At 39.5% G+C, this 8635-nt stretch overlaps 1 non-coding gene across 1 annotated transcript; it reads left to right on the top strand.

The window, feature by feature from the left end:
- The first annotated feature begins 8110 nt into the window (after window positions 1–8110).
- Window positions 8111–8217, top strand: LOC128282761 (small nucleolar RNA R71). The gene has a single exon (XR_008273115.1). It is a non-coding gene; the product is annotated as a small nucleolar RNA R71 (small nucleolar RNA).
- The last annotated feature ends 418 nt before the right edge of the window (window positions 8218–8635 follow it).

The raw sequence follows: 8635 nt of genomic DNA, 5'->3' as shown, positions 1-8635 counted from the left end.
CATGCGAAAATGGCTTATAAATGTTTTGAGCATAATGTTATAATCATTTGGCATGTATATGCTCATTAAGAACACGAAGCGTTTGACAATGACCAGCCATTAGAATGGGTCATCATGATTATATTTTGGACAATATATGAAAAAGGGTGGTTGAATCATAGAAACTATGTGTTAGAGAAAGTCTACCCTAGAAATGGATGCTGGCAGCAACAGTGACGTGGATGTGAAAAATCACTAAAAATAGTAGGAATGGAATTAAATAGTGAATAAATTATGTAAATGAACCTTGATGAATCTATTTTCATATGGAAGAAACGAGACGGTCATATGAGTTGTATGTTAAGAGATATTTGGGTTTTCGTGAAACAGGGCCAGAACAGTTTCTGGGTTCCCTGTTCCGACTTTGAAAATTCATTATAAATTAACCTGAGATAATTAGGAGTCATACCATATATGTATAAATTCCTCTTTGAGTCTAGTTTCTATAGAAATAAACGGCATCAGTATTGAAGCCCTGCACAGGGAGTTACTCAGGTTGTAACGCACGAAGGTCAGTGTAGTCGACCCCTGTAACATGGGAAACTTTAACTAATAAAATGTACTAATTTGCTTGACCAAAAATTCTAGAAAAAAAATCTGTAGATGGAAATATGAGTCTAGTTTCAGGGAAAAATTACAAAACTGATTTTCGAGTTGTAAAACTCAAGTTATGATTTTTGAAGCGACTAGTACACAGATTGGCAGCTTGTCTGGAAAATTCTCAATAAGTGGTTTGAAGTCTGTTAACACCTCGTGTTCGACTCCGGCGACGGTCTCGGGTTCGGGGTGTTACAATCAATGTTGTCAAATCGTTGAAAACACTACTGCTCGAATCGAGTGAGGTGCTCAGAGATGTCAGCATATGAAGCCGCCGCATGAACTGGACGAGAGGGTGGTAGTGGCTGAGACGGGGGTTCCTCATGCTGTGGAGGGACATCATCAGGAATGTCCTCGTAGGCCTCCTCCTCGGTAGATTGGGCAAGATGATATTGAGGAGGGTAGGTTCCTCGGTGCTTTTCAATCATCCTCATGCTAAGCATGCTCGAGATGCCTTGTGGAGACATTTGGCCAATGAGGGTTAAGGATGATTCTTGGGCGGCGGTGCTGAGGAGCCCAAAGTGTCGAGCCAACCGAGTAACATACGGGCCAATGGAGATGACCCCCTTCCTATGGCGCTCCGTCTGGTGCTGAATCGCGAGGGCGATGAAATAGGCAAGGTCGATGACATGCTCGTACGACATACACCATAAAAATTATGCATTGTGAGTGCTGACGACGCCGGTGCTCTCTTGCCTTCCTACAATCATGTGAGCCAAAATGGCATGTAGGTACCTCAGAGATGGAGGGAGAGCCGATGCCTTGGAGCGGCTAGGATTTTAGGTGGCCCCACCTGGTACTAGTGCGTCCCAGCACCGCGAAGGAGAACGATGGATATGGCGGATAAGAGCATGTAAGTCCTTCTCCTCCTTGAATTCCTCTGTATATAAACCCAGTATCGTACCGAATTCTGGGACGCTGAGCTGGCGGACTAATCTGCCTAGGCAAAATTGGACTGTGCCAGGATCATCGTAGATCATCATCACGGTCTTACGATGAAATGTGGAGCATAATTCCATCGTAAGCTTGAAATACGTCGGCTCGATGATCCCAAACAAAAGCTCCCAAAGGTCGGTGGTTAGGAGGGCCCGAATCACTTCAGCCAACTGAACTTGTTCTATCGCAGCCCAGTCAATGCAGCGGCCCGTAATTAAAGGTCGGGCCCAGAGTATTTGGAATAGTTCTTTTTGGGGCCCAATGGGGAGCCTCAGGAAAGGGTGACAAACTTCCGCGGTAGGACCCAAGGAAGATTACGCTCCCTTCCTTTTCTTTGAAGCAGGGACAGCGGTCTTTTTACCACGTAAAGATGACATGGTACCTACAAATAGAATCATCAAGTCATCTTGATGAGTGGTCAAAGTAAAACGAAGACAAATTTTAAATAAAAATCATAATTTCAGCCACAACTACTAAAACTAACTAAAATAATAAGTTCAATGGCATACTTTTGTGGCACTAGCATGGTGATATGAGTAAAAATGGTCAGGAATTTAATGGAAATATAAAGAGCATAAATTTAGCATATGGCATGAGTTGTAATGGTAAAAAACAAAAAAACAATTGGAAACTATGAATATTGATTTAGAATAGGTGAGTAAGGCATGAGAGTTTCATAAAAAATATGTCATGGGGAATGAATGATAACTAATCTTAAAAGAAATGAAACTTGAATGATAGCATAGTGTGAGATACATAAAGATTATAGCATTAAAAATGCATGGAGTTAAAGATAAAAGAGTGAAAAGACGCTAAAAAAATGGAAGAATAAGCGTCAGGAATAAAGTTGGAAGCGACGCACGAGCGTGGCGGGGAGGGCGTGTGGACTAGCAGCAGTTAGGGTTAGGGTTTTTGGGCGAAGAAGACAATGAATAGTGCAGCCTATTTATAGATTTTAGGGCACACGGCCAGGTAACAAGCCTGTGTTCCCCAATTTCAGCCCGTGTGATTCGCAAATTTTGAGTTTGGGCACGTCTGACATTTATTACACGCCCGTGCTCCTTGGGCATGTGGGTGCACAAGGTCGTGTCACACGGTCGTGTCTGGCATTGTTCGGTTCTCCCATGCCTGTGTATGTAGACCCACGCCCGTGTAAATCTAATAGTTTCGACCACGGGTGCTAGAAACAGGCATGTCGCACGCCCGTGCTGTTTTAACAGGTTCACCCACAATTCTTCCACACGGGCGTGTCGCACGCCCGTGTTTTTTTGGCAGGTTCGACTAAGGCCATGTCGCACGGCCGTGTTGTTTTATCATAGCTCGTGTTTGGGAAAATCGTTGCCCTATTTTCACATAGCCCTAAGCACACCCGTGTGCTTGGCCGTGTCTCTGTGGAAAACCTGTATTCAAGAGCTCTGTTAGTAAGTTAGGTGTTGAAGACTAAATTTTAAAGAAGTTAATAAAGTTAGTGCTCAGGTTGCCTCCCGAGAAGCGGTTATTTATAGTCTAAGCTCGACTTACCTCTCCATTGAATGGTCATGGTGGTTTGAGGAGTTTATACTCTTCATTTCTCCTATCATTCTCATCAAAATAAGGTTTCAAACGGGTGTTGTTTACCTTAAAAGTGCCAAACTTGGGATGACTTACCTCGACTGTACCGAATGGGAAAATGCCAAGTACCGTAAGAGGGATTTCTTTATTCGGTGTGGTAGTGACAATGTGAGGATCTACAGCATCTAATAAGACTTTATCTCCAACCTTAAGTTGATGTGGGAAGGTGTTGAGCTTGTTCTGGTATAGTTCTGGTTTATCATGCATTCTTGGTTTATGCGTCCACCATTCATCTAGCTCCTCAATTTGTAGCCTTCGTTCTTCATGAATAGGTCCTCTACCATTGCTTGAGAATGGCTCATGTACTTCCTTCAGACTCATTTCCTACAAAGTACGTTGCACCATATTGTCAGTTTTAGTAGAATAGGTTAAACGATCACCTTCAATTTCCGATGTGTTTCCAGAATTGCGAGCTTGAAGGGTGATTGTTTCATCTCCCACACGGAGTGTGAGTTCACCTGTGCCAACATCAATGATCATTTTAGCAATTGCTAAAAAAGGCCTTCCTAGAATTAAAGGAGTGTTGCTATCCTCTTCTATGTCTGTAACAATGAAGTCCATGGGAAATATAAATTTATCGATTTTAACTAGCACATCTTCAATAATACCCCTAGGAAATCTTATATTTTTATCTACTAATTGAATGCTCATCCTAGTCTGTTTGGGTTTGCCAAGGCCTAATTCTTTGAACATTTTGTAAGGCATGACGTTAATACTAACCCCTAAATCAGTTAATGCATTATTAACATCTAAACTACCAATTAAGCAAGGAATTGTAAAACTCCCTGGATCTTTTAATTTTTTCGGTAGCTTATTTTGCAGAATAGCTGAGCAAACTGCGTTTAGCTCCACATGCGACGCCTCGTCCAACTTCCGCTTATTTTCTAAAAGCCCCTTTAAAAATTTCATTGTGTTTGGCATCATAGTTTCTTGCCTCGGTTCTGGCTTAGGCTCAATGAATCCTTATTCATCTTGAACATTAATCGTGTTGAGTTGTTCCCTTGGTTTGGGTTCAGTATTACTTGGCAAGCTACCTTGTGGTCGTTTGGAGAATAGTTTGGAAAGCAGGCCTATCTGAGTTTCGAGCCCTTAGATCGACGCTTGTTGATTTTTAAGTGTTGTCTCGGTGTTCTGAAAATGAGTTTCTGACGTCGATATAAACTTTGAGAGCATCTCTTCAAGGTTCGCCTTCTTTTCCTGTTGGTAGTATGGTTTTTGGTGGCCTAGAGGTGATCTCTAATTTCCTTGTCCTTCCCATGAGAAATTTGGGTGGTTCCTCCAACCTACATTGTAAGTGTTACTATATGGATTGTTTTGAGATTGAGAATTATTACCCATGTAATTTAACTGCTCGTTCACCATGTTGTGGGCATAAGGTTGGTATTCCGAATTGCTTGATCCACCTCAACTTGCTTCGCACTCCATTATTGGGTGAACCTGTGAAGAACTAAGAAAACCATCAATTTTCTTATTCAAGAGTTCTACCTGATTAGAGAGCATGGTGACCGAATCGAAGTTATAATCATCGGCTGTTTTCATTGGTTTTGTCCTCATGACTTGCCACTGATAGTTATTCAGTGACATCTCCTCTATAAACTCATAAGCATCTTCAGGTGTTTTTGTAACACCCCGTACCCGAGACCGTCGCCGGAGTCGGACACGAGGGGTTAACGGGCTTAATCCACTTACTTGCACAGTTCATTTTAAAAATTTCCAGACAGCCGGCTAACTGTGTCACTGTCACCTTAAAAATCATATCTTGAGTTCCACAACTCAAAAATCAGTTTCGTGATTTTTCCCTGAAACTAGACTCATATATGCATCTATAAATTTTTTTCTAGAATTTTTGGTCAGGCCAAATAGTACAGTTTATTAGTTAAAGTCTCCCCTGTTACAGGGTGCGACTACACTGACCTTCCTGCATTACCATTTGGATATCTCCCTGTACAGTGCTTCAATACTGATGCCGTTTGTTTCTATGGAAACTAGACTTGAAAAGGAATCTTTACATATATGGCATGACTTCTAATTATCTCTGGTAAATTTATAATGAATTTCCAAAATCGGAACAGGGACTCCAGAAACCGTTCTGGTCCTGTCTCACGAAAACTTAAATATCTCTTAACATACTATTCATATGATCGTTTTGTTACTCTCCTATGAAAATAGACTCGTCAAGGTTCGTTTACATAATTTATTCACTATTTAATTCCATTTCTACTATTTTTAGTGATTTTTCACATCCACATCACTGCAGCTGTCAGCATCTTTCTTTAAGGTAGGCTGTACCTATTTCATAGTTTCCACGATTCAACTAGCCCTTAAACATAAATAGCACAAAATATGATCATGATTAACCATCCCAATGGCTAATCGTTTCCAAACATTTCCATACCTATTAATGAACAACATACAATGATTATAATACCATGCCCAAAGTATACTTAAGCCATTTTCGCATGGCTATCCAAATTTACACAAAACCGAAAGGTACATGACCTACAACAAAAGGGTAGTCCTATACATGCCATTTCAAAGTTCAACCAAAATCGTATACCAAGAAGGAGCTTTGATAGTGTGGGCGACTTCGACTTCAAAATCCGAGTCCGATAGCTGAAGAACCAAAATCTATAAAGCAGAAAATCAAAGAAAGCGGAGTAAGCATTTAATGCTTAGTAAGTTTGAGCCATGAATTTAAACACAACCAAAGTATAGCATTCATGTAGCTAAACAGATAATTTCATATGCACAAATTCTCAATATCATACTTACTTCACATTACCAACCCTTATATTCATACACAAAGATCAACTTAGCCAAAGGCGGTAGCTCATTTATCAACTGGCGAATATTTATTTGTAAGGGCTCAACTAATTCAAAGCACATCTGAAACATACCTCATTGTTGGGATTTCAAGCGTATTAACTGAAATTTTTACAGCAAGTTCATTCATTCCCGAATCACGTACCTTGAGTTTAACGGATATAGCTACTCGTTCAAATGCCTTGGGACATAGCCCGTTTATAGTAACTTCGCATGATGCCTTGGGACTTAACCCGGATTTAGTAACTCGCACAAATGCCTTGAGATCTTAGTTTGGATTTAGTAACTTCGCACGATTGCCTTCGGATCTTAGTCGGATATAGTCACTTAGCACAAAGCCTTGGGACTTAGCCGGACATCATTCGAATAACCATGCACATTTATCAATAAATCATGACACATTCAGTATTTCATTTTCATTAGCAAAACTCAAACACAAGGCACTTTTCACACTTGCAATTTCGGCTCAATAGCCACACACAAAGAGCATGATTTTGATTTGCTTAAAACATGATCTAATCAAATCATAATCTAAGTTCCATTACTCGAAAACTTACCTCGGATGTTGTCGAACGATTTCAATGGCTATTCGACCACTTTTTCCTTCCCTTTATCGGATTTAGTTCCCCTTTGCTCTTGAGCTTAAATTGACAAACAAATTGATTTAATCATTTGAGTATCAAAAAGAGGAACTCAAGGTACTTAGCCCATATATATTCATTAGACATTAAAGTCACATATGTACGAAATCATGAATCTAACTCAACACAATAGTCCACACTCTCTTTTAGCCGATTATCTAAGCCAAGAATAGGCATCAATATGCTTGCCTCTAACCGAATGCATGCACACCAATCCACCTCATGTGGTCGAATATGCATGTCCATGTTGAGGCCAATTATATACTTAATATCACACATAAATGGCATACATTTTACTAACTAACGCATTACATATTGTAACTCAATACGCATCAATCATTTACTTCATAACGAAACATCATCATATGTAAATATATACCTTGAGATAGTATATATGTCATACCAATACATCATGTGCAAACATATATATATATATATATGTGCAAGAGCGAATCACAAGTTGATTATAACCAAATATAAACATATATCCAAAACACAAATCTTACCTATCATGCAAGAAGCATAAATCATGCTTATGGATATACCATGGCCGATACTTCCAACAACACCAAATAAAATATACTTCATGGATCTAAGGTAGACCCAAGAAAGGAACTCATAATCATCAAGATTTAGCATGAAACACAACCATCACCCTTATTAATCTCCATAGTCGAAAACCTTACTTATTCCAAAATCACAATTTCAACATGGGTTACCAACAATAACTTGATATCTCACTCAAAATCAACTAGGATTTCAAGAACTAGTATCAACTTCCTTACCTTAATATCGACCTAAGATGACCGATTACTTCACTCCTTTCTTCCCCCTCTCAAATCGGCCAAGAAGAACCAAAGAACATAACTTGTTTTCTTTCTTCCTTAGAATTTTCAGCCAAAAGAAGTGAAAATGATGGACACTTTTTTTCTTCTTTCCTCAACTCACAAACAATGGGGGAACACTCACACCATTCTTTTTTTTTCCCATTTCTTTATTACCCATACTCCTTATTTTATTTTTCCTAACATACACCATTGTCACAACATGTTTTATGACATGTTTTGCCCATCACCCTTTGTCATGGCGGCCACTAGCAATTAAAAGGGGAAATTGACATGCAAGTCCACCCTTTGATTACATGCACTAATAGATCCTTATAGATTTACCTATCACATTTCAAAAGTGTCACACATAAGTCCTATCGACTAATTTCACATGCAATTTACTAAATCAAGCTTAAAACCTTCACACATTCATAATCACATATTTTAGACAATAGATATCATATTCAAATAATTTGGTGACTCGGTTTAGCGGTCCCGAAACCGCTTTCCGACTAGGGTCACTTTAGGGCTGTCACAGTTTTATTATTGATGGTTCCGCCAGCAGCTGCATCAACCATTTGCTGAGTCGAAGGATTCAAGCCATTATGGAAAGTTTGAACCTGAAGCCAAAGCGGTAACCCATGGTGAGGGCACCTTCTCAGTAGGTCCTTGTATCTCTCCCATGCATCGTAAAGAGTTTCTAAGTCCATCTACACAAACGAAGAGATATCATTACGTAATTTGGCTGTTTTAGTTGGAGGGAAATATTTTAATAGAAATTTTCGGTCATTTGTTCCCAAGTAGTGATTGACCCTCGTGGTAATGAGTTCAACCACTGTTTAGCTTTGTTCCTCAATGAAAAAGGGAATAATCGAAGACGAATGGCATCATCAGAAACACTATTAGTTTTAAATGTATCGCATAGTTTCAAAAAGTTTGGTAAGTGAATGTTGGGATGCTCATCCTGCAAACCATCAAACTGAACAAATTGCTGTATCATTTGAATAGTGTTACGTTTTAGTTCAAAAGTATTTGCAGCTACAGTAGGTCTAACTATACTTAATTCAGTTCCTGTTAAAGAAGGTTTAGCATAATCATACATAGTGCGTGGAGCAGGATTTTGATTAACCACAATTACAGGAGGTAGCTGATTGTCTTGGT

The sequence above is a fragment of the Gossypium arboreum genome, chromosome 10, assembly GCF_025698485.1.
Source record: "Gossypium arboreum isolate Shixiya-1 chromosome 10, ASM2569848v2, whole genome shotgun sequence".
Classification (NCBI taxonomy): domain Eukaryota; kingdom Viridiplantae; phylum Streptophyta; class Magnoliopsida; order Malvales; family Malvaceae; genus Gossypium; species Gossypium arboreum.
The sequence above is the reverse complement of the archived record's forward strand: the minus strand, read 5'-3'. Positions and strand labels throughout refer to the sequence as shown.